This window comes from Erithacus rubecula, assembly GCF_903797595.1.
Source record: "Erithacus rubecula genome assembly, contig: scaffold_141_arrow_ctg1, whole genome shotgun sequence".
In the NCBI taxonomy this organism is placed as follows: Eukaryota; Metazoa; Chordata; class Aves; order Passeriformes; family Muscicapidae; genus Erithacus; species Erithacus rubecula.
In genome coordinates, this window is record NW_027635538.1 from 498,433 (window position 1) to 520,791 (window position 22,359).

General features: G+C 55.8%; 1 long non-coding RNA gene across 3 annotated transcripts in view; it reads right to left on the reverse strand.

The window, feature by feature from the left end:
* The window catches only part of LOC306816678, a 162,702-nt gene that overhangs the window by 18,675 nt on the left and 121,668 nt on the right, over positions 1 to 22,359 (reverse strand). The window lies entirely within an intron of this gene.

Consider the following 22,359-nt stretch of genomic DNA (forward strand, 5'->3'; position numbering starts at 1 on the left):
CAGCAGCCCCGGCAGTGCCGGATCGCTGGGATCAGCAGCCCCGGCAGTGCCGGATCGCTGGAGCAGCAGCTCCGGGCAGTGCCGGATCGCTGGGATCAGCAGCCCCGGCAGTGCCGGATCGCTGGGATCAGCAGCAGCCCCGGCAGCGCCGGATCGCTGGGATCAGCAGCCCCGGCAGTGCCGGATCGCTGGGATCAGCAGCTCCGGCAGTGCCGGATCGCTGGGATCAGCAGCAGCCCCGGCAGCGCCGGATCGCTGGGATCAGCAGCCCCGGCAGTGCCGGATCGCTGGGATCAGCAGCAGCCCCGGCAGCGCCGGATCGCTGGGATCAGCAGCCCCGGCAGTGCCGGATCGCTGGGATCAGCAGCCCCGGCAGTGCCGGATCGCTGGGATCAGCAGCAGCCCCGGCAGTGCCGGATCGCTGGGATCAGCAGCCCCGGCAGTGCCGGATCGCTGGAGCAGCAGCTCCGGGCAGTGCCGGATCGCTGGGATCAGCAGCCCCGGCAGTGCCGGATCGCTGGGATCAGCAGCAGCCCCGGCAGCGCCGGATCGCTGGGATCAGCAGCCCCGGCAGTGCCGGATCGCTGGGATCAGCAGCAGCCCCGGCAGCGCCGGATCGCTGGGATCAGCAGCTCCGGCAGTGCCGGATCGCTGGGATCAGCAGCAGCCCCGGCAGCGCCGGATCGCTGGGATCAGCAGCTCCGGCAGTGCCGGATCGCTGGAGCAGCAGCAGCCCCGGCAGTGCCGGATCGCTGGGAGCTGCAGCAGCCCCGGCAGTGCCGGATCGCTGGGATCAGCAGCCCCGGGCAGTGCCGGATCGCTGGGATCAGCAGCCCCGGCAGTGCCGGATCGCTGGGATCAGCAGCCCCGGCAGTGCCGGATCGCTGGGATCAACAGCCCCGGCAGTGCCGGATCGCTGGAGCAGCAGCAGCCCCGGCAGTGCCGGATCGCTGGGAGCTGCAGCAGCCCCGGCAGTGCCGGATCGCTGGGAGCTGCAGCAGCCCCGGCAGTGCCGGATCGCTGGGATCAGCAGCCCCGGGCAGTGCCGGATCGCTGGGATCAGCAGCCCCGGCAGTGCCGGATCGCTGGGATCAACAGCCCCGGCAGTGCCGGATCGCTGGGATCAGCAGCCCCGGGAGTGCCGGATCGCTGGGATCAGCAGCCCCGGCAGTGCCGGATCGCTGGGATCAGCAGCCCCGGGAGTGCCGGATCGCTGGGATCAGCAGCCCCGGCAGTGCCGGATCGCTGGGAGCAGCTCCGAGCGCCGCCGGGAACCTGCGGGGGCTCCTCCCGTCACACAGCCCCGAAACTGTGTTTTTAGCACAGCAATTCGCAGGCAGGAGGGGAGGAGGAATGTTTATCGCTCGCACATCGCAGGGGAAGCTGTTCACATTTTTATTAATTGACTAACGATATCCAGAGACTTACTCAGGCTGACATGGGATGTGCTCAGATCCTTTCCAGTGAAATGTCACTCGAAATGAAAATGGCACAGGAATTTTTAGAAAGGCCATCGCTGGGGGAGATTCTTGGAAAGAGAAGAACCTGCCTTCCCCCAAAACTCTGTCAGCCTCGGGGGCTTTTAAAGGTGACATGTAATACATTAAAATACGGGGATTGATTAATGTGCTAATTGCAGGGGAGAATGTAAAATACAATCGTGACTACAGATACCTTGGGAAAAAGGAATGTTTGAACATCAGGCCGTGGCTGGTGCCAGTGATGTGTTAATTGCCAAGTTTTCAGCGTCAGGATTTCTATGCTCCAAGGGAGCTGGAAACTCATCATCACTGGGGTCTGATCAACAGGATTCCTCAGCCGTTCTGGAAAATAAATCACAGCTGGTTAGTGTCTGTGTATTTCAGTATCAGGTAACTTAAGAACACTTAACACCTGACTGAGCATTTTCTCCCTGGTTTGTGGTTGAAAAAATGGATCTGGTTCCGTGGGACAGATCCAGGTAATCTCTACATGCAGCTCCAGTTAAAAGAATGGAGAGGAAGAGGCAGGTGAGCGAGGGTGAGGGGTGTCAGGGTGGGCAGCGAGGAGGAGGCAGTGCTGGCACACAGCAGTGCTGAGAGAGGCAGGAGATGCCATCAGAGCAGGGGCTGCCACCTAAAACAGCAGCTGGGCTGTCACTGTCACTGCCGGGGAGGGAGCTCAGCCTGGGGCTGCAGGACATGGAACCTGGAACTGGGAGAGGGAGGCTGAGGAGGAGCTGGAGCTCCTGAGCAGGGGAGAATGAGAGGAGGGAAGCATGGATGGGGAGGGGGGAGCAGGGAGAGCCGGGGGAAAAGGGGGGACAGGGCAGGGCAGGGCTGGGACAGAGAGCAGTGAGCACAGCTGGGACAGAGAACACAGCTGGGACAGAGAGCAGTGAGCACAGCTGGGACAGTGAGCACAGCTGGGACAGAGAGCACAGCTGGGACAGAGAACAGTGAGCACAGCTGGGACAGAGAACACAGCTGGGACAGAGAGCAGTGCCAGCACAGCTGGGACAGAGAGAATTGTGCACAGCTGGGACAGAGAACAGTGAGCACAGCTGGGAGCAGACCCCTCCTGCTGCCTGCAAAGTGCCCTGATTGCTGAAATCCCAGCAGGCTTTATTGGCTGAATCTGCATAAATCACATTGGGGGATCAACAGAATCTGGGCTTAGCTGTGGCTCCTGAGCTGAAAAGAGCAAATCAGGATGAAGCTGGGAAATGAGTTTAATGGGATAGAACGAGCTGGGCAGCCTGGGCTCAGCACAGCTCTCACTGGCAGGTTTCAGTGCTGATGGTGCTGCCTCACAGCCCCAAGCAACAGACAGGATCACGGAATGGGTTGGGGTGGAAAAGAACTCAACCCCCCCCCCCCCAGTGCCCCCCTGGCATGGCAGGGACACCTCTCACTGCCCCAGTGCTCCAGCCCCATCCAGCCTGGCCTTGGGCACTGCCAGGGACCCAGGGGCAGCCACAGCTGCTCTGGGCACTCAGAAATCTCTGCTCTGAAGTTTCAGCTGTGTCCCTGTGCTGTAGAGAAAGTGACTCAGGAGGGTTCAGTCTGTGAGGGCACAGACTCCTTCCAGTGAACCCAGAAGGAAAATCACACACCTGCTCTAGGTACTCTGGTGAGACACTCCAAATTAGGGTCAATAAAGCCATCTCATGGGAACCTGACCCTAAAGAAAGCCTGGGATGCCTTCCTGTGAATGGTACATCAGTTGTTTAAAATTTTCTTCCACGTGCAATTAAAGCTCTGCTTTGGAGAGGTCTGGACCCGGGGAAACCCCTCCAAGAGGGGACTGGGATGAACAGGGAGCCTGAGAGAGGGGGCACATCCCCAAATGAAGCTTTATTTACCTGAGGGCTCCAGTGTGGAGAGTGAAAGTGCCAGCTGGGATGGCAGGAGCAGCTCCAGCCCTGTCCTGGGCAATGCTGAGTTTCAACCAGACGGGTCACTGGGGTTCCTGCAGGGCCCCAGGGTGGGCAGGGGGCTGCTCTGAGCTGCTGCCTGGCCTGACACCCAGCACAGCTCCTGCACTGCCACAGGCTCAGCCTCAGGACCGTGCCTTGACTCACATCTTATGCAATCCCTCTCCTCCCCAGGAAGTGAGAAGGAACCGATTAAATCTGCCCACACAGCGTCTCTAATGCTGAGCTGAAAGTGCTGGGAATGGTGATGGATATGTGGAGCCCTTCCCCAGGTTCCCAGGCAAATCAGGGGAAAGTTCCTCCAGAAAATGTGCAGCTAATTATGGATTTTCCAGCTGTGATAATGTTTGAAGGTCTAAGTCTTTAATTGAAGCAGAGGTTTATGAGTGAACATTTCTGGTAGGAGTCTGTAGGGAGTAGCCTTTGAATTGGTAAATCAGCTCCTGAATAAACCACTTGTGAAGCTGAAACACCACGTTCCCTGAGTTCTGTGCTAAGTTTAAACAACAAAATAACTGAATTTCAGAGAGATGAAAAATGGCAGCGCTGTGAACTGGAGATTTTCTCTCACCCTCAGGTGCAGTGCAGCTCCTGTAGAACATTTGCTGTCTGTGCCACCCCACCTGCTGCTGCTGCTGCTGCAGTGGAATCCTTTGTGCCCATCACCCAGTGAGCCCCTGATCTGTGTGCTGCCCCTCCTGCCACAGACACAGCCATGGACACAGCCATGAAAATATCCATGGACACATCCATGGACACACCCATGGACACACCCATGGAAACACCCATGGAAACAGCCATGAAAACACCTATGGACACAGCCATGGACACAGCCATGAAAATATCCATGGACACATCCATGGACACATCCATGGACACAGCCATGGACACAGCCATGGACACAGCCATGGACACAGCCATGGACACAGCCATGAAAATATCCATGGACACATCCATGAAAACATCCATGGACACAGCCACGGACACACCTATGGACACACCTATGGACACATCCATTGAAACATCCATGGACACAGCCACGGACACACCTATGGAAACATCCATTGAAACATCCATGGACACAGCCATGGACACAGCCATGGACACAGCCATGAAAACATCCAGGGACACACCCAGGGACACACCCATGAAAACATCCACGGACAGAGCCATGGACACACCCATGGACAGTCATGGACACACCCATGGAAACATCCATGGACACAGCCATGGACACAGCCATGGAAACATCCAGGGACACACCCATGGACACATCCACAGCCCCTGATTCCCTGGCAGGGTGGGCAGGGCTGGCACAGGTGCCCAGAGCAGCTGTGGCTGCCCCTGGATCCCTGGCAGTGCCCAAGGCCAGGCTGGACACTGGGCTGGAGCAATGGGACAGTGGGAGTGTCCCTGCCGTGGCAGGGGTGGCTCTGGGTGGTGTTTGAAGTCTCTTCCAACCCAAACCATCCCAAGATTCTTTAGTTGTGCTGATGCACTGCAGACTCAGATGTGCCAGGACTGCCCAGACCCTCAGACTGGTGCAACCTGCAGCAGCATCAGGACTCTGGGGTTGGGAAAGCCACAGCACCTTTTTATATCTCATCTCTTTTATATCTCTTTTTTTTCTGATTAATGCCTTAAACTGGCAAGTGTTATGTCCATAGTGGCCCCTGGTCCAGCCCTGGCTCTGTGCTCAGCCATCCCCCTCTGCCTGCTGCCCTCTCTGGTCCCTTCTCCCCCTGCCCCCCAGTGTCCCAGCCCACCCTGAGACCTCTCCATGTCCTGTGCACAGAGCTGGGCCTGGCTTGGACTGTGCACTTATGGAAAGTTCAATTCCCAAAGCACAGAATAATCCAAACCCAGGTGTGTGAGCTCTCTTTGTAATCTGTGGGGGAAAATCAGAGTCTTTTAGGGCATGAGTCAGCTAATCTGTTTTAGTCTCTATTTTGGGAGGAGATGAAGCATGTCCTCAAATTTTGCTGTTGACTTCAAAGGAACCCAACGTGCCTTGCTGGAATGGAGGAGTCTGTGCCAGGAAAGTCTATCTTTGGGCAGATGAATCTCAACAAAGAAGGGGAAGGGTGACTCCAACATTATCTATTCATTCTTCTGAGGGATCCACTCCATTTCCAGCTCTGCTGCCTGGCTGATGCCCTGCTGCTCCTCGAATGTCCCTTTCTTTGTTCTGCTTCTTGCCAAGGACTCCCAAGAATTTATGGGATCTTGTCTACAACACCCGGGAGTTTATGGGATCTTGCCTGAAACTCCCAAGAATTTATGTGTGGTGACCCTTCCCTGCCTCTGGAGCTTCCCTGCCCTCCACCTGCCTCTCTTCTCCCCCTGATGTGAGAGTTTTGTGATGTTCCCCACTCTTGTCTCAGGTACCTCACTCTGTCTCTGCTCCCCCTTCCAGCCCCCACAGCCCCACACCCCAACCATGACTGAGAATTTCTCCTCACAGTCACAGCTCAGGTTCTCTCCTGGCCAAACCTGCACTCTGACCCCCCATTCCTGCCCCTCCCTCCTCTGTTTCCCCTCCAGGGTCCCTGAACACACTGAGGAGTTCAGGACTTGGCAAATTCACCTGGATTGAGTGCTCAGGACTCAGGGTTCAGTGGATGAAGCTTGTCCAGGATTCTTCCAGTGCCCACCCTTTCCATGACCTAAGAAATGCTCATTTCAGAGTCCCTCATGAAAGTTTAATGAATAAAATATTAAAAAGTTCAATCTCAAAACCAGTGGTTCATCCTCACCTTGCCTGACCTGTGACTCAATTCCAGAAGTTCCACTGACCTTCAAGTCTTGTCCTTCTCTGGAATCTTCCTGTTTCTCCACTGACTCCTCCAGGGCAGGTGCCTTCAGTGTGGACTTGAGAGGGTTTTTTCTCTTCATTATGACCTGGAACAGAACTGGACCTGCCCTGGGCACTTGGACTGGGACCCAGAGCCCCCAGGGCTGGGCTGATCCCAAGGAAAGGTGGGAATTGTGTCCCTGTGCCCCAGGCTCAGGTGAGACCCCCACCTGCAGAGCTGCCCCAGCCCTGGATCCCAAATTCAGGAGGACGTGGAGCTGCTGCAGAGAGTCCAGAGGAGATCATGGAAATGCTGCCAGGATTCTGGAGCCAGGCTGGGAGAGCTGGGAATGTTCCCTGGAGAAGGGAAAATTCCAGGGGATGCTCAGAGTCCCTGCAGGGGCTCCAGGAGAGCTGGAATTGGGGACAAGGCCTGGAGGGACAGGACACAGGGAATGGCTCCACTGGGAAAGGGGAGATTGGGCTGGGATCTTGGGAAGGAATTCCTGCCTGGGCTGGGATTCCCAGATTTGCTGCCCCTGGAGCCCTGGCAGTGCCCAAGGCCAGGCTGGATCCCTGGTACAGTGGGAGGTTGCAGAGGTTGGCAGCTGCTGGTCCTTCGGGTCCCTTCCAGCCTTTCCCTGCTCCCCCCGTGCTGCCCAGCCCCTCCTGCCCTGCCCTGCTCTGCAGCAGCCCCGGGGAGCAGAGCTGGCCCTGCTCCTTCCCCCCTGAGCCATCTGTGCTGCACCATCTGCTCCTCACCCTGATCCTGATCCTGCTCGGAACGTGGTGGCACACGGACACACAGACAGATGGACACAGGGACACACGGACAGATGGGCACACATGGGCACACACAGACATGGGGACACAGACACACTGTCCCAGGTTACAGTGTAAAGATGTGCCCCAAGGTCTGTGTTCTGTCCCATCTGCTGACCCGGGTGTGGCAGTGCCCCTGATCCCCTGGCACACATTCTCTGCTCATGGGCATCTTTAAACCAGCTGGGCAATCATCTTTATCTTCCACAGCCCATCCTCCCTCCAGCAGATATCTCCTGTTACTGGGTCAGGTGTTAAAAACCAGCTGGGGCAGTCATCTTTACCTTCCCATGACCCACCCTTCACCCAGCAGGTATCACCTGTTAATGGGCCATTGTTAAAAACTGGGTGTGGCAGTGACTCTTATCCCTGTGGGGATATCTCCTGTTAATGGGCCATTGTTAAAAACCAGCTGGACAATCATCTTTATCTCCCCACAGCCCATCCTCCCTCCAGCAGATATCTCCTGTTCATGGCCACTGAGTCCCAGGGCATGGCTGATAAAATTCCATCATCCCACTGGGAGATGCTCCAGCCAGGGCAGGAGCCAAGCCTTTCCTACCCAGAGAAAAACTGACATTTGGAACACCAGAGCAGCCTTTCCACTGGATCCCAGAGGAAAGCCAGAGCCTTGCACATCATCCCTGGAGCTTCAGAGGAAACTGCACCTTCTCCAGGAGCACTGCTCCAGCTGAGCCACATCTGCCCCTGCAGGAGGATGCAGCACCATGGAATGGGACTGTGTCACCACCCTGACTGACTGATGGGTGTCAGCTTGGATTCTGACCCCATCAGTGGTTTTTCTTTTGTACTATCACATGTATTTTATTTTTCTCTATTTTTTTCTCCTATTAAATTGTATTTCTGACTTGGAGTCTCTCACTGGTTTTGCTTTCAAAACCATCACACACACGAACACACACACAGATACAGGGACACACACACTGTGCTTTTTAATCCTGCTCTGGGCAGAAGATTTCTGCTCTGGCCTGGCAGGGCTAAGGGGCACTGCAGGGAGGAAATTCAGTAAATAAACTATTATTTTATATAATTTATATACAAATAAGAGTTCCTTCCATTGAACCCACAGCAATGGAGGCCTGGCCTTCACCTGGCATGAGAAAGAAGAGAAGCCTGGAATTTGTACAGGGCTTGACCTCCCCAAATCCTCCCCAGGGAAATGGGTGACTACCTCAGCTTTAACCATCTGAGCATCCTGAAATTGCTGGAGTTATAATTATAAACCTCCAAAGTAAGAGCAGTAACGTGCAACTGCAGCTCATTTTCAGACTTGGCTGAGAAAAGGCTGTAACCAGACTGAGCAATTGCAATTTAGGTAAATTAAGGGTTTAAATTTAGACTGGTAACTGAAATCCCACAAATCGCAAACCATCACCCCGTGTTAATTGCACAAGCATCCTCTTATTATTTCTTGCTTTCTGACCAGTCACAAAATCCTCACCCCAGCATTAGTCATGCCCTGGGTGTCTGGGAGCTGTAATATTTTACATTGTGTTTCTTCCTTACTTCATGGAGAGGTTTTTTTATTGCTTTACTATTAAAGTACAGTACAGGGCTATTTTGGGACAGGAACCTTTAAAATTAACTGAGTTTTTATACTTTGTAAAAATGAGACCTACCTGAGAAATTATTTCAGTGCTCGTTCTCCAATTCAGTACTGAGGACCTGAAGCAGTAAAAGATTTTCCTCTTAATCATATTAATGAACTTGATTATTTTAGGAACTCAGGCTGCCAAGCAGGTTATCTATTTCAGTCTGTAACTGCATCTTAAATTAACAGAGCAATTAAAAGCAAACGTGGAGCCAAAAACAAATGTGTGAAGGGTTTCACAGGTGGGTGTTTGGGCAGGGGGCAATGGGAGGGAAGCAGCAGAATTCCAGGATTTTACAGGATCCAGGTGTCCCATTTGGTCATTCCCAGTGCAGGAAAGAAGGAAATGGGATTTCCTTGTACAGAAGTTAGAACTGTGTTATCATGGAGTATTTATTTTATTCTTTCTTGAAGGAGTAATGACTTTAAACTGAGAGAGGGAAGGTTTAGATGGGATTGTGGGAAGGAATTCCTGCCTGGGCTGGGATTCCCAGATTTGCTGTGGCTGCCCCTGGATCCCTGGCAGTGCCCAGGCCAGGTTGGATCCCCTGGGACAGCGGGAGTGTCCCTGTCATGGGTGGGATGGGGCTCTATGGGATTTAAGGTCCCTTCCAACCCAAACCATTCCATTACTCCTTATTTCTAGGATATGTATCTCAGAAATGTTTCACATTTTGGATACAGATTAACTCCAGAGAAATCCAATAATAAAAATCAGTATTTCTGCCTTGTGGCTGTAAAAGTCCCAGCCAGAAGCAAGTGCAGAGCAGTGTCCCAGGGGAGGAAGATTTTGTTTTTCACAGTTACCCACCCAGGATGGGACAAGGGGCAGTCCCAGTGTGGGACAGGGACAGTCACCTCCCCAGGGGATCTGCCTGTCCCAAAGTCCTGGGAAGTTTTGCTTCACCACCAGCCCAGCTTCTGTGGAATTGCAGCTTCCTCTGCAATTCCCACTGTGGGAGCTCTGGGAGCTCTTCCTGATTATTGCATCAGGGACTGGTTTGGGTGGGGAGGGACCTCAGAGCCCACCCAGAGCCACCCCTGCCATGGGGACATTCCCACTGTCCCATTGCTCCAGCCCAGTGTCCAGCCTGGCCTGGGCACTGCCAGGGATCCAGGGGCAGCCACAGCTGTGCCAGCCCTGCCCACCCTGCCAGGAACAATTCCTGCCCAAATCCCATCCATCCTGCCCTCTGGCAGCTCACCCTGGCAAAATCCACCCCCAGCCCCTCTCTGCAGAGTCCGTGGGCACGGACTGTGAGCCTGAGCTGAGCTTTTCCTAAAGGCAGCACCCACCAGCATCCCCCAGGTCACATTCCTGGGGGAGCCCCATTAACTCTCCAGAAGATCAGAGAGGAAATCTTCCTTCTCCACCACAGCAGTCCCCAGTTCCAATGGAGGAAATTCCTGCTGGGCAATGGGGGATGTTTTCCACGGCAGGCTCCCTCCTCACACCCCCAGCTCCCCGTGGAGCTGTGCCTGACCCAGAGCCAGCAGGGCAGGGGGCACTGACCCCCCAGCAGGGCAGGGGCACTGAAGCCCCCAGCAGGGCAGGGGCACTGAACCCCCCAGCAGGGCAGGGGGCACTGATCCCCCCAGCAGGGCAGGGGCACTGACCCCCCATCCATCCTTGCCCTGAGCCCATTCCAGGGCTCAGTACATCCCAGGGTTTTCCATCCTGGGCTCTGCTCTGCCTGACCCTGGTGGTGAATGCTCCGTGCTGGGCTGCCAACCTCAAGCTGAAAGGTAATAAAAGAAAAATGAGAGGAGAGGAAACGTGAGATGATTGATAAAAATATAATTCCTCTGATAATTCCATCTGTCAGACTAATAACTCGCTCGTAGTGTTTTTTTAATAATAATAACTCCTGCTTACATAACAGCTCCTGTATGTGGCTTTTTAAGCAGTTTGTAAGTATTAATTAAAGCCCAAAACAGCCATGGGAGGCAGATGGGAATTCACATCCAATCTCCCTGTCATCACTCCCGCATTCCACAGGCAGGGAAGTTGGCAGGGCTGCTCCAGGCTGTGCAGCCAAAATTCAGATTGCTGTGACAGAGCAGTTCCTGCCCTGTGCAGGGTGTGGGGTGGGGTGGGATGAGCAGGGGGAGAGTCTGGGGCTCCTCCTGCTCCCTGCAGGTGTCAGGAATGAGATCCAGCAGTGCCAGGGTGAGACTGGGCTGTGTGGAGCCCGGGCACCCTGGGCACAGCTGGACAGTCACAGCTGGGATAGGCACAGCTGGACAGTCACAGCTGGACAGTCACACCTGGACAGTCACACCTGGGACAGGCACAGCTGGGACAGGCACACCTGGGACAGGCACAGCTGGACAGGCACAGCTGGACAGTCACAGCTGGGACAGGCACAGCTGGGACAGGCACAGCTGGACAGGCACAGCTGGACAGTCACACCTGGGACAGGCACAGCTGGACAGGCACAGCTGGGACAGGCACACCTGGGACAGGCACAGCTGGGACAGGCACAGCTGGGACAGGCACACCTGGGACAGGCACAGCTGGACAGGCACAGCTGGACAGGCACAGCTGGACAGGCACAGCTGGACAGTCACACCTGGACAGTCACAGCTGGGACAGGCACAGCTGGACAGGCACAGCTGGACAGGCACAGCTGGACAGTCACACCTGGGACAGGCACAGCTGGACAGGCACAGCTGGGACAGGCACACCTGGGACAGTCACACCTGGGACAGGCACAGCTGGGACAGGCACAGCTGGGACAGGCACAGCTGGACAGTCACACCTGGGACAGGCACACCTGGGACAGTCACACCTGGGACAGGCACAGCTGGGACAGGCACAGCTGGGACAGGCACAGCTGGACAGTCATAGCTGGGACAGGCACACCTGGGACAGGCACAGCTGGACAGGCACAGCTGGGACAGGCACAGCTGGACAGTCACATCTGGACAGGCACAGCTGGGACAGGCACAGCTGGGACAGGCACACCTGGGACAGTCACACCTGGGACAGGCACAGCTGGACAGTCACACCTGGGACAGGCACAGCTGGGACAGGCACAGCTGGGACAGGCACAGCTGGACAGTCACACCTGGGACAGGCACAGCTGGGACAGTCACAGCTGGACAGTCACAGCTGGGACAGTCACAGCTGGGACAGGCACACCTGGGACAGGCACAGCTGGACAGTCACAGCTGGACAGGCACAGCTGGGACAGGCACAGCTGTGCCCATCCTGCTGCCCCACCATTGCTAGCAGCATTATTATTCTTGTTTTTATCTGGTGGTGTTTGAAAAGCTTCCCCTGGGGTTTCAGGGTGCACAGACAGCCCCAGGTCACTTGGCCCGAGCTGCAGGACAGGCACACAGGGTGACCAGTGTCCCACCTGGTGGCTCTGAGCTGCCAGATGGGCAGAGGGGCTCAGGGGTGTCCACAGGCTCTGCACTGGCTGCTTCTCTTTGCTGGGCTCTGTTTACCTGTCCTGAGCTCATCAGGTGTGTGGGGCACAGGGTCCATTTGCATCAGCACAGAACTTCATCTGCCAGTTCCAAACCCAGCCTGTCACTGCCTGTGCAGGTGCTGCTGCTGAACCAAATGTCCACAGTGGGTTTTTCCAGCTTCTTTTGAGCTGCAAAGACAAAATTCAACCCCAGTTGAATTATTATGTATTATATATTATATATTATATATTGTGTATTATGTATTATATATAATATATAATATATTATTATATATTATATGTTATATATTATATATAATATAATATATTATATATGACATATTACACATTATATATTATATATTATATATTATATATTATATATTATATATTATATATTATATATTATATATTATATATTATATATTATATATTATATATTATATTATTTGTATAATTAATTCGTATAATTATAATTTATTTATAATGAGGGCATTGCAAAGACTTAAAAGCTGTTATAAAATAAATAATAATTGATTCTGGGGACATGAAAACCCGGTGTTGCTATTGGCCAGGTGTGGCCAGGGCTGCAGTGAGGATGCTCAGCAGGCCCCAGGCAGAGCTGGGGGTGGGTCAGTGCCCAGGATTCCCTGGATCAGGAGCTGGGAGAGACACGGCCCAGCCCCTGCAGAGGATTCCCCAGTTCAAAGGCACTCTGAGGGACTGCCTGACCCAGTCCTGGCAATCCCAGCAGCCAGGGCTGAGCCTGAGCACTGCTCTGACACCTGGAAGCAGAAAGAGTTTAGAAAAAAATGGAAATAAAATTATTTTCTTTGTATGCAGCCCCAGCAACATGGGGAGTCACCTTTGTGTTACCTGAACAGTTTGGGTCCACAGCTCTGACTGAATCCTCCTTTCTGGCTGTTTTTCCTGTCTGTAAGGGAAGGAAATGTTTGTTTTCCACAGACAATCATTGATTTTGTGATTTTTTTTTTTTCCAGGGCAGAGGTTTAAAGGTCCAGCACTGAAAAAGGTGACCAAGCTTCACAAGTGCCTCCCCTGAGGAACATCATGTTTCATTTTTATTTATCTGTTGCCCAGAATTCCTTGAAGCAGGCTCAGCTCCTTCTGCTGTTTATTTTTAGTGGTGAACTGGAGCAGGGCAGCAGGAGCCAGTGTGAGCTGAGGCTGCATCTGTCATGCCAGGCTGTCACATCACACACACCCTGCCCGTCCCTGCAGCCAGCACATCCTGCTTCCCTCAGCAAAGCTGTGAAAAAGAGCTCAAAAAAAAACCAAAAACAACTTTACAGCATCAACAGGCTCCAGCACTGCTGTTCAGCCAGCAGCAGGGACTGCTGCCAAGGGTTCCTCAGGAGATGCTGCTCTGTCCCGGCAGCATTTGGTGCTTCTTGCTGATTCTGAGTGTTTGTGTCTGGCAGAGGGGGCAGCTCTGCTCTGTGCCCGTGTGTGACCCAGGATTGCCTCTGATCACCCAGCTCAGCTCTGGGCACAAAGCAACGGGACAGCAGCGTTTCCCTCTAATTCCTGAGGATTTAATCAGGGCTTGGAGCTCCAGCTCTGCCCAGAGGGGAGGAGCAGGGAGCAAACCTGGTCTGCTGAGAGCTGGGAAGGGAATGGAGAATCCCTGAGGGAATGGGGAAGGGAATGGAGAATCCCTGAGGAAATGGGAAGGGAATGGAGAATCCCTGAGGGAAAGGGGAAGGGAATGGAGAATCCTTGAGGAAATGGGAAGGGAATGGAGAATTCCTGAGGAGCTGGGAAGGGAATGGAGAATTCCTGAGGGAAATGGGAAGGGAGTGGAGAATCCCTGAGGAAATGGGAAGGGGCTCAGCTGGAGCAAAGGAGGCTCAGGGACCTTGTGGCTCTGCACAGCTCCCTGCCAGGAGGGGACACTGGGGGGATTTGGGATCTGGGAACAGGGACAGGGACAGGAGGAGAGGGAACGGCCCCAGGGGAAGCTCAGGTGGAAATTGGGGAATATTGGAAAGGGCAGGCATTCTGTCCCCATCCCTGGGGGAATCCCAAGCCCTGTGGATGTGGCACTTGGGGACATGGGGCAGTGCTGGGAAGAAAACTGGCCTTGATGGACTTGGAAGGGCTCTTCCAACCAAACAATTCTGGGATTCTGAGTGTGCACTGGGATGTTGCAGAGGTAATTCCATGCTCCCTGCACCCCAGGAGCTTTTCCAAGCCCCATTCCCAGTGGTGCCCGTGGCCCCTCAGCTCCTTTTCCCTCTGATCACAAGGAGGGAGCAGCACCTGAGATGAATTTACCCAACAGCTTTTCATTTGTGAGAGTTATTTGCTTCCTTGACCAGCTCATTGCTCCTTCTCAGGAAAGCTTCCAAGAATGTGGAGAGACACTCTCCAGAATCATTAATCAGAGCAGCAGGAAGATTTATTAACTCTGCTCTCCATGCAATAAACCCATCAGGCTGCAAAGGCAGCTCTGTGCCATCAATTCCTCCTCCAAATTTAAAGGCTGCTAAGGAAGGGGAGTCCAGCCAGCCCTGATTCATTGCTTGTGGCTGCAGTGTTGTGATCCTGACTCAACTCCAGAATCCAGGAGTGAAAGGAGAGCAGTCCCTTCCTTTTAGCATTAATCACATTGATAAAACTCCATGGTGCTCATGCCAAAGGCTGGGAGTGCAGGGAGCTGGTGGAACTCTCCAAACCAGCTGCTTTGCTGTGCCAGTGTGCAATTAGGAAAACCCTGAGCTCTAGAGTGGGATGTAAATGAACACAAATTAAATCTGCTCTGCAGCTCAGCCAGGAGAGGAGCAGAGTTTCCCTCCTCCCTCAGCTGGGCTGCCCAGCTGGGGGACAGGGAAAGATCAGCCTGAAGTGTGGATGCCAGAGGCATTCTTCACCCCAAAGTCTGTGGGATGGAGAATGACCTGTCCAGTGCGCTCAGAGTGAGGGTCCAGGGATCCCCCCCTGTGCTGCTGGAGCCAGGAGATGTCCCTGGGCCCTTCCAGGTCACACTCTGAGCTCCCTCTGGGCTCTGGGGCTGGAATCAGGGAATGTTGGAAAAGCCCTGCAAGGTTATGGGGTCCCCACACTGCCAGGGCCAGCTCTGCCCTGTCCCCCAGTGCCACATGCACAGGGCTTGGAAACCCCCAGGGATGGGGACTGAACCCCTGCCTTCCCATTTCCCTCAGGGATCCTCCAGCCCCTTCCCCATTCCCCTCGAGCATCCTCCAGCCCCTTCTCCATTTCCCTCGGGCATCCTCCATCCCCTTCCCCATTTCCCTCAGGGATCCTCCAGCCCCTTCCCCATTCCCCTCGAGCATCCTCCAGCCCCTTCTCCATTTCCCTCGGGCATCCTCCATCCCCTTCCCCATTTCCCTCAGGGATTCTCCAGCCCCTTCCCCATTTCCCTCGGGCATTCTCAAGCCCTTCCCAGCTCCCCCAGCCCCTCTGCCAGCCTGGAGCTGCCTGGGATGCTCTGACCCACCTGCAGGACCTGGCACAGCCAGGAGCTCCCTGCTCGTTCCCAGGACCAGCCCCAGTTCCCAGAAATGCCCCTGGGCACTGGAAAACTGAGTGTGGGCTGGGGTGGCTGCCTGGGCAGGGAGGGGACACAGCAACCTGAGGCTTTTCCCTTCCTGGGGCAGGAAACTCCTCCCTTCCCAGCTCAGCTTTCGTGCCCTGTCCCTCTCCAGGGGTTCATCCCTGAATTAATGAATGCCTGGGTCTGATTGCAGGGCTGGAGCTTGCACCTCACCTGGGCAGAGTCCCCAGCACACCTGGGCCATCCTGGCACACCTGAGCCACCCCACACACCTCAGTGCCCTCACTCTCATTGTCCCCACACCACCTCAGCCCTCCCAGCACTTCTCACCTTCTCTCCTGGGAGCTGCGAGGGACCCCGTGAGCCTCTGCCTTGACCTAAACCCCTGGGCTGGGCTGGGCTCCTGCCTTAAACCTTACCCAGGCTGGATTCTTACCCTAAAACCTTACCCAGGCTGGGTCCCTGCCCTAAAACCCCTGCTCAGGCTGGATTCTTACCCTAAAACCTTACCCAGGCTGGATTCTTACCCTAAAACCTTACCCAGGCTGGGCTCCTGCCCTAAAACCTTATGCAGGCTGGATTCTTACCCTAAAACCCTGCCCAGGCTGGATTCTTACCCTAAAACCTTACCCAGGCTGGGCTCCTGCCTTAAACCTTACCCAGGCTGGGTCCCTGCCCTAAAACCTTACCCAGGCTGGGTCCCTGCCCTAAAACCCCTGCTCAGGCTGGATTCTTACCCTAAAACCCTGCCCAGGCTGAGCTCTTACCCTAAACTCTTACCCAGACTGAGCTCCTGCCCCAAACCCTGCCCAGCCCCATGCCTGGCACCCACCCTGGGCCCTGGGGTGCCCTGCAGCTAATTAGGATCCTAACGATGCCCAGAGCTCGTTGAAGGAGCTTCAGCTGAAAGCTAAAAAATTAAAGCTCAGTGTTTTGCTCCAGGCTTTTTCTAAATAAAGCAGTCCAGTAATTTGGTTTGAACCATGTTTTATTTAAAAACATGCACAATTTGTTTAGAGGTGATTAAAAGCAGCGTGAGATAAATGAAGAAAGACCTATTTGAGGCTCAATGAATCATTTCATTCAAACTGAAAGACATGGGAAGGTTTGCAGCTTTTCCCAGCCTTTGTATCAAGGCACACCAACTCTCTGGATAACAAGGTGATTTCAGAAGGAAGTTGAGAAAATGGCCCCCTGCTGCTCTCTGACTTTGTCAGAGCCAAATCCTGGAGCCCTGGCTCAGCCCCTGCTCACCCCGGGCCAGTTAATCCTCCTGCCCTGACTGCTGTGTGCAAAACCAGGCTAAAAATACTGGGATTGGGGGGAGGAGAGAACAGAAACCCCACTGCTGCTCCCTCTGGCTGCTGCCAGAGCTGCCAGAATTAGCACCCTGCCTTTAGGCTGGGGTGGGATTTGGTTATTTGGGGGGCTGCAGGGATTATTTCTGACTCTTGCCTATTTTTAGGAGTGGTGCTTTGCCAAGCTGCCCTGCTATTCCTGTGCTCAGTGCCATTCCAGATCTGCAGGCAGCAGCCACATTTCAGAGATTTCACCCCAAAATCAACAGCCTGGGGTATAAAAAGCCAGGATGCAGGAGAAGGAATCTGGAAAGGGGAGGGCAGGGAGAGCTGTGCTGCCAGCAGAGCACCCAGAGAACGTGGAGATGTGCAGGAACCTAAAACCAGCAGGGAGATAACCATCAGCCCTGACCTGCACCTGGCCCAGGCTCTGAAATTCCAGCCTGCTGCCCAGTAATTAAAAATAAAGAGCCCCTTTGGGCAGGCATTTCACAGAGCCTCACGTGCTGCTTGGATCTGCTGAGGCTCTGAGGAAATTCCTGCCTGGGAAGGATCCTTGGATCATCCCTTCCCCTCCCCAGGGCTGGGGGGCAGCAGGAGGGGCCCGAGCCCGTGCCCCAGCTCCCCTCCTGTGCCTGGAGCATCCTCAGCAGGAATGGTACCCAGGGGACAGCTCCCCTGGGCTGGGCCAGTTTCCATGGAAATGAGGAGCTCTGCCTTCTTCTGGAGTGTTCCTGGAGGGGGAGATGGATGGAGAGGGAGAGGGAGGGCAAGGAGATGAGACCCACACTGCCAGAGGGCAGGATGGATGGGATTTGGGCAGGAATTCTTCTGGGAGGGTGAACAAGGGTGCCCAGAGCAGCTGGGGCTGCCCCTGGATCCCTGGCAGTGCCCAAGGCCAGGCTGGACACTGGGGCTGGAGCACTGGGACAGTGGGACTGTCCCTGCCGTGGCACTGGGTGGGATTTAATGGCCCTTCCTGGCCCAAACCATCCTGGAATTCTGTGATCCAGTGTCCCATCCCAGCAGGAATCACTGCTGAGCTGCCAGGCAGCCCCTGGAACCCACTGCCAGCTCCAGGAGCTTGGGATGCTGCTGCCTGCTCCACCCCAGAGAGCTGCAGAGGGGCTCTGGGATGGTTCCTGAGGGATTCATGGGCTGGTTCCTGGGGGATTCATGGGCTGGTTCCTGGGGGATTCATGGGCTGGTTCCTGGGGGATTCATGGGCTGGTTCCTGGGGCATTGGGGCTCTGGGCTGGTTCCTGGGGGATTCATGGGCTGGTTCCTGGGGGATTTATGGGGTGGTTATTGAGGAATTGAGGCTCTGGACTGGTTCCTGGGGGATTCATGGGCTGGTTCCTGGGGGATTCATGGGCTGGTTCCTGGGGGATTCATGGGGTGGTTATTGAGGAATTGGGGCTCTGGGCTGGTTCCTGGGGGATTCATGGGGTGGTTATTGAGGAATTTGGGCTCTGGGCTGGTTCCTGGGGGATTCATGGGCTGGTTCCTGGGGGATTCATGGGGTGGTTCCTGCGGGATTCATGGGCTGGTTCCTGAGGAATTTGCGCTCTGGGGTGGTCATTGAGGAATTGGGGTTGGCTTTGCTGTGGCTCTGGTGGGGGTGGCACAAAGGAGATGCCTCTGGCAGGTGGGAAGGGAATTCCAGGGGTGGGTGCAGCACCCAAACAGCTGCTGAGCCGTGGGTGCTGCAGGACACCTCTGGGTGCCCTCCCCTGCCCTTTGTGCCACGGGGGGAGCAGCAGCACTTCCCTGGGGGATTCCTTGAAAATTCCCACTTCCACCGGCTGCTCCTGCTTCCTCTGCTGAGCAAACCCCGAGGGCAGAGAGTCCAGGGGACACCAGGAGGGGTGGAAGTGCTGGGGAGGTGGGGAGTGCAGGGGGTTGCTGTCTTTCCCTCACTTCCAGGACAAAAACCACTTGGGAATTCCAGGAGCATCTTCTGGAATGTTGAGGAGCAGCGCTCAGAGCCAGCAGAGCTTTCCTGGGCTCCCTCTCCATGCAGAGGGAAGGGCTGGGTGTTCCCAGCAGGAATTTCCTCAGCACAGGAGGAGGGGATGGAGCAGCCTTGGATCCAGAGTGAACCTGCCAGGGTGAAACACTGGGAACCTTCCCAAGGCACAGGAACGGGGATTTCTTCACCTAAAACTTCCATCACGTCCCAGCACAGGAAATGGAGAGGAATCAGTGGGAAAATCCCCTGAGGAGCCCTAAATGTGGCACTGGGGCTGCAGAGGCATATTCAGAATCTGGGATATTCAGAATCTGGGGAAGACATCTGGAACTGACACCTTTCCCCAGTTCCCTGCTGGCTCTGGGCACACAGCCCTGGGTTTGGCTGCCAACCCTCAGCCCAGCCTTTGGAAAAATGAATTCCACTCTCACATCAGCGCTGCCCATCTCTGCCCTTGCCCCTGCCTGGGGCTCAGGTTTCAGTGGGACAAGTTATTCCCAGACCTTCCCCAGTTCCTCTCTGACTTGTGGAAAGGCAAGGCGGGAGGAAGAGGATGATTCCCCTCCTTCCCATGGCAGATTCTTCCTCAAACACGGCCGGGAGTCCTGGCAGCTTCCAACCCCCTGCCAAAAGCTGCCAGGGCAGAGCCAAGCCAAGCCTGAAAGATGAAAACCAGGGGAGAAAACAGACAAAGCCAAGAACTGGGGCCGGGTTTCTGTGCTGTAAACCCAGCTGGGAGCATGGATGGGGGAAGGAAAAAGGAAGGGAAGGAAGGGAAGGAAGGGAAGGAAAGGAAGGAAGGGAAGGAAGGGAAGGAAGGACCAGCCCCTGCTTCGGGGTCCTCCTGCTGCCCCAAGGATGCTCCCGGTTTGGGAGGGAGCCGAAGCCCCTGTGCCTGGCTGGCCCTTGGCTGGGAGATGCCCCCGGGGCCACTCGAGAGCTGCCCCGGCATCTTCCAGAGCCAAATTCCTCGGGCCGAGCTCCTGCAGCATCCCAGGGACCGGGAGAGAGAAAGAGAGAGAGAAAGAGCCCAGGGACCGGGACAGAGCCCAGGGACCGGGACAGAGCCCAGGGACCGGGACAGAGCCCAGGGACCGGCACACACCCGCGCTCTGCCCCGGGCTGGGTGAGCTGGACACGGCTCGGATTCCCTCCCTGCTCCCGGTGACGCCACGGTTCCCCCCAGGACGGCGATCCCGCCCCCTCGGCAGCCCGCAGCCCCTTCTGGCTCGGGAGATGCGGTGCCAGCGCCCGAGCCGGCGCTTGGCTCCAGCCCCGGTCACGTTCTGCCATTACCTCATGCGTGGTGTCACCTCCACAGACACACTGCTCCCGTCCTGGAGGGCCGCTTCCAACTGCTGCGGCTTGTAGCATATAAAAATACCTTATACAAAGCTTTAAAATAGAAATCTCTATTTATATGAGACTTAGAGGATGGAAGCATTCACTTGGGGGAGGTGGGGACATCAGGCAGGACCTTTGCAGCCACTCCTGCACAGGCAGCTGGGGGTTTATAAAGCACATGGTGACGGTTGATTTTCTCACATTGCCACTGTTTTATGATCAGCTCTGAGGATGGAGGGAGGTCCATGAGAGCTGCCCCTGGCCCTGACCGTGGCAGGCAGCCCCCCATGGAGTTGTCTCAAAGGAGGGATGGGATTTTCCATGTCTGGGAGGAAGGGCAGCAGCACACCCAGGGTGTGTGTGGCAAAGACCCAGGTCCAGCTGGGAGGCTGGAAGTCCTAGACATCCTACAGCCTGACATCCCTGCCAGCTCCCTGGGCACAGCCAGATAAATTCAGAGCCTGCTGGGTCCAGTGATGCTGCCAAGGAGAGCTGGAGGAGAGACCCCAGGCCCATCCCTTGCTTGGATCCCAGCACACCCCTCACAGCAGGCTGGGCTGGTGTGCAGTGGCCACAGGGGCATATTTCAAACCTGGTCACCATCCTGGTCCCCATGATGTCCTGAGGCTCCAAATTCCAGGGTCACTGACTGAAACCCATGGTCTGGCCATTGCCCTGGGCTCCCCTCCTCTCCTGTGAGGAGACAGACTGGGATAATAACGGGATGCCACCAAACCTCTCCACACTCAGATCACGGCCTGCATCCCTCCATCCCCTCTTTCATTTCCAGCCTGACCCTCGGGGCTCCTTCCCTGAGTGCCCGGGGGGGGGTTGTCACCCCCTTGCCTCTGTGCCAGGGCTCTGGGTGTGGTTGCAGCGGCAGCAGCTGCCCCCAGTGAGGGGAGGGGCTGCCAGACACAAATCCCGGGGATCTGCCCAAGGTGATGCCGTGACTCATGCTGGAGCCAGGAATAGCTCGGGAGCAGGGCCCCCCACAGCTGGAGCCCCAGCTGGCAGGGCCTGGGCACGGGACACGGCCCCAGCACATCTGGGGCACGGCCCCAGCACATCTGGCCTTCAGCAGGGGCTGGAAGCACCGGGAGGCAGGGAAAGCAGGCGTTTAGAGAGGCCCCCTCCTCTTTTCCAGCTCCTTTGCATCCGCAGCCCCCTCCAGCACAGCGAGCTCTGGGAACAGCAGGTTTATCCCCAAGCACTGTGTGAACATCCCTCACACCGGGGTTGAGCCCTGCAGCCAAAATGCCCAGAGCAAACCGTGCCAGAGGCCGGTGACAGCGCTGTCCCCAAAGCGTCCCTGCCTGCCCAGGATCCGCTCCAAATCACTGCTGGAAACCGGGAAATCTCCAAAGCTCCAGGGCCGGCAGCACGGCCCGGCCCGGCTCCCGAAGGTTCAGCCGGCGGTGATGCTTCACCCCGGGAGGATGCTCAGGGCTGCGGGATCCCTCCGATCCCTGCTCAGAGCTTCCCCCTGGGTTTGGAGGGGTTTGCAGCACGGATCTGTTTTCTCCAGCCCGGCTCCGAGTCCGGCTGAATGCCGGCGGCAGGGAGCTGCTGGCAGCCTTTGCCTTCTCCTCCTGGCCTCTCTCTGCCGCAGGAGGAGCCGCCATCCACCCCCCGCTCCCATCCAACAGCGGCGGAATGCCGCGGAAAGGATCGCAAAATGCGGCCGGGAGAGGAGGCCAGGGGAGGAAGAGCAAACCCGGCACCTTTGGCGCTTCTAGAAGGAACAAAAGGCATTCACGGGGAAAAAATAGCACAGGGTGAAGGAGATGCAAAGCCGGGAGAGCAGCAGCCCACGGCGGGACCGGAGCCAAGGCTGCGGAGCAAGGGCCGGAGCCGCGGGGATGCCCCGCAGCCTCCCAAAATCCCGGGAGCCGCAGGGGCCGAGCAAAGGCTCTTTCTGCACACCTGGGGCTCGCACACCCTCCTGGAGCTGCGGGAGGGGATGCTGGGCGCACACGCACGCAGAGCGGCAGAGATTTGTTAAAAATATCGCGATTATTAGTTAAAAAGAGAGAAGGAAGGGGGGAAAAAAACGAAAAACAGAGGGAGAGAAAAGGGGGAGGGGAGGAGGGAAGGGGGAGGGAAGGGCATGGCGTCACGGGAGAGATTTCCTTATTGGGACTC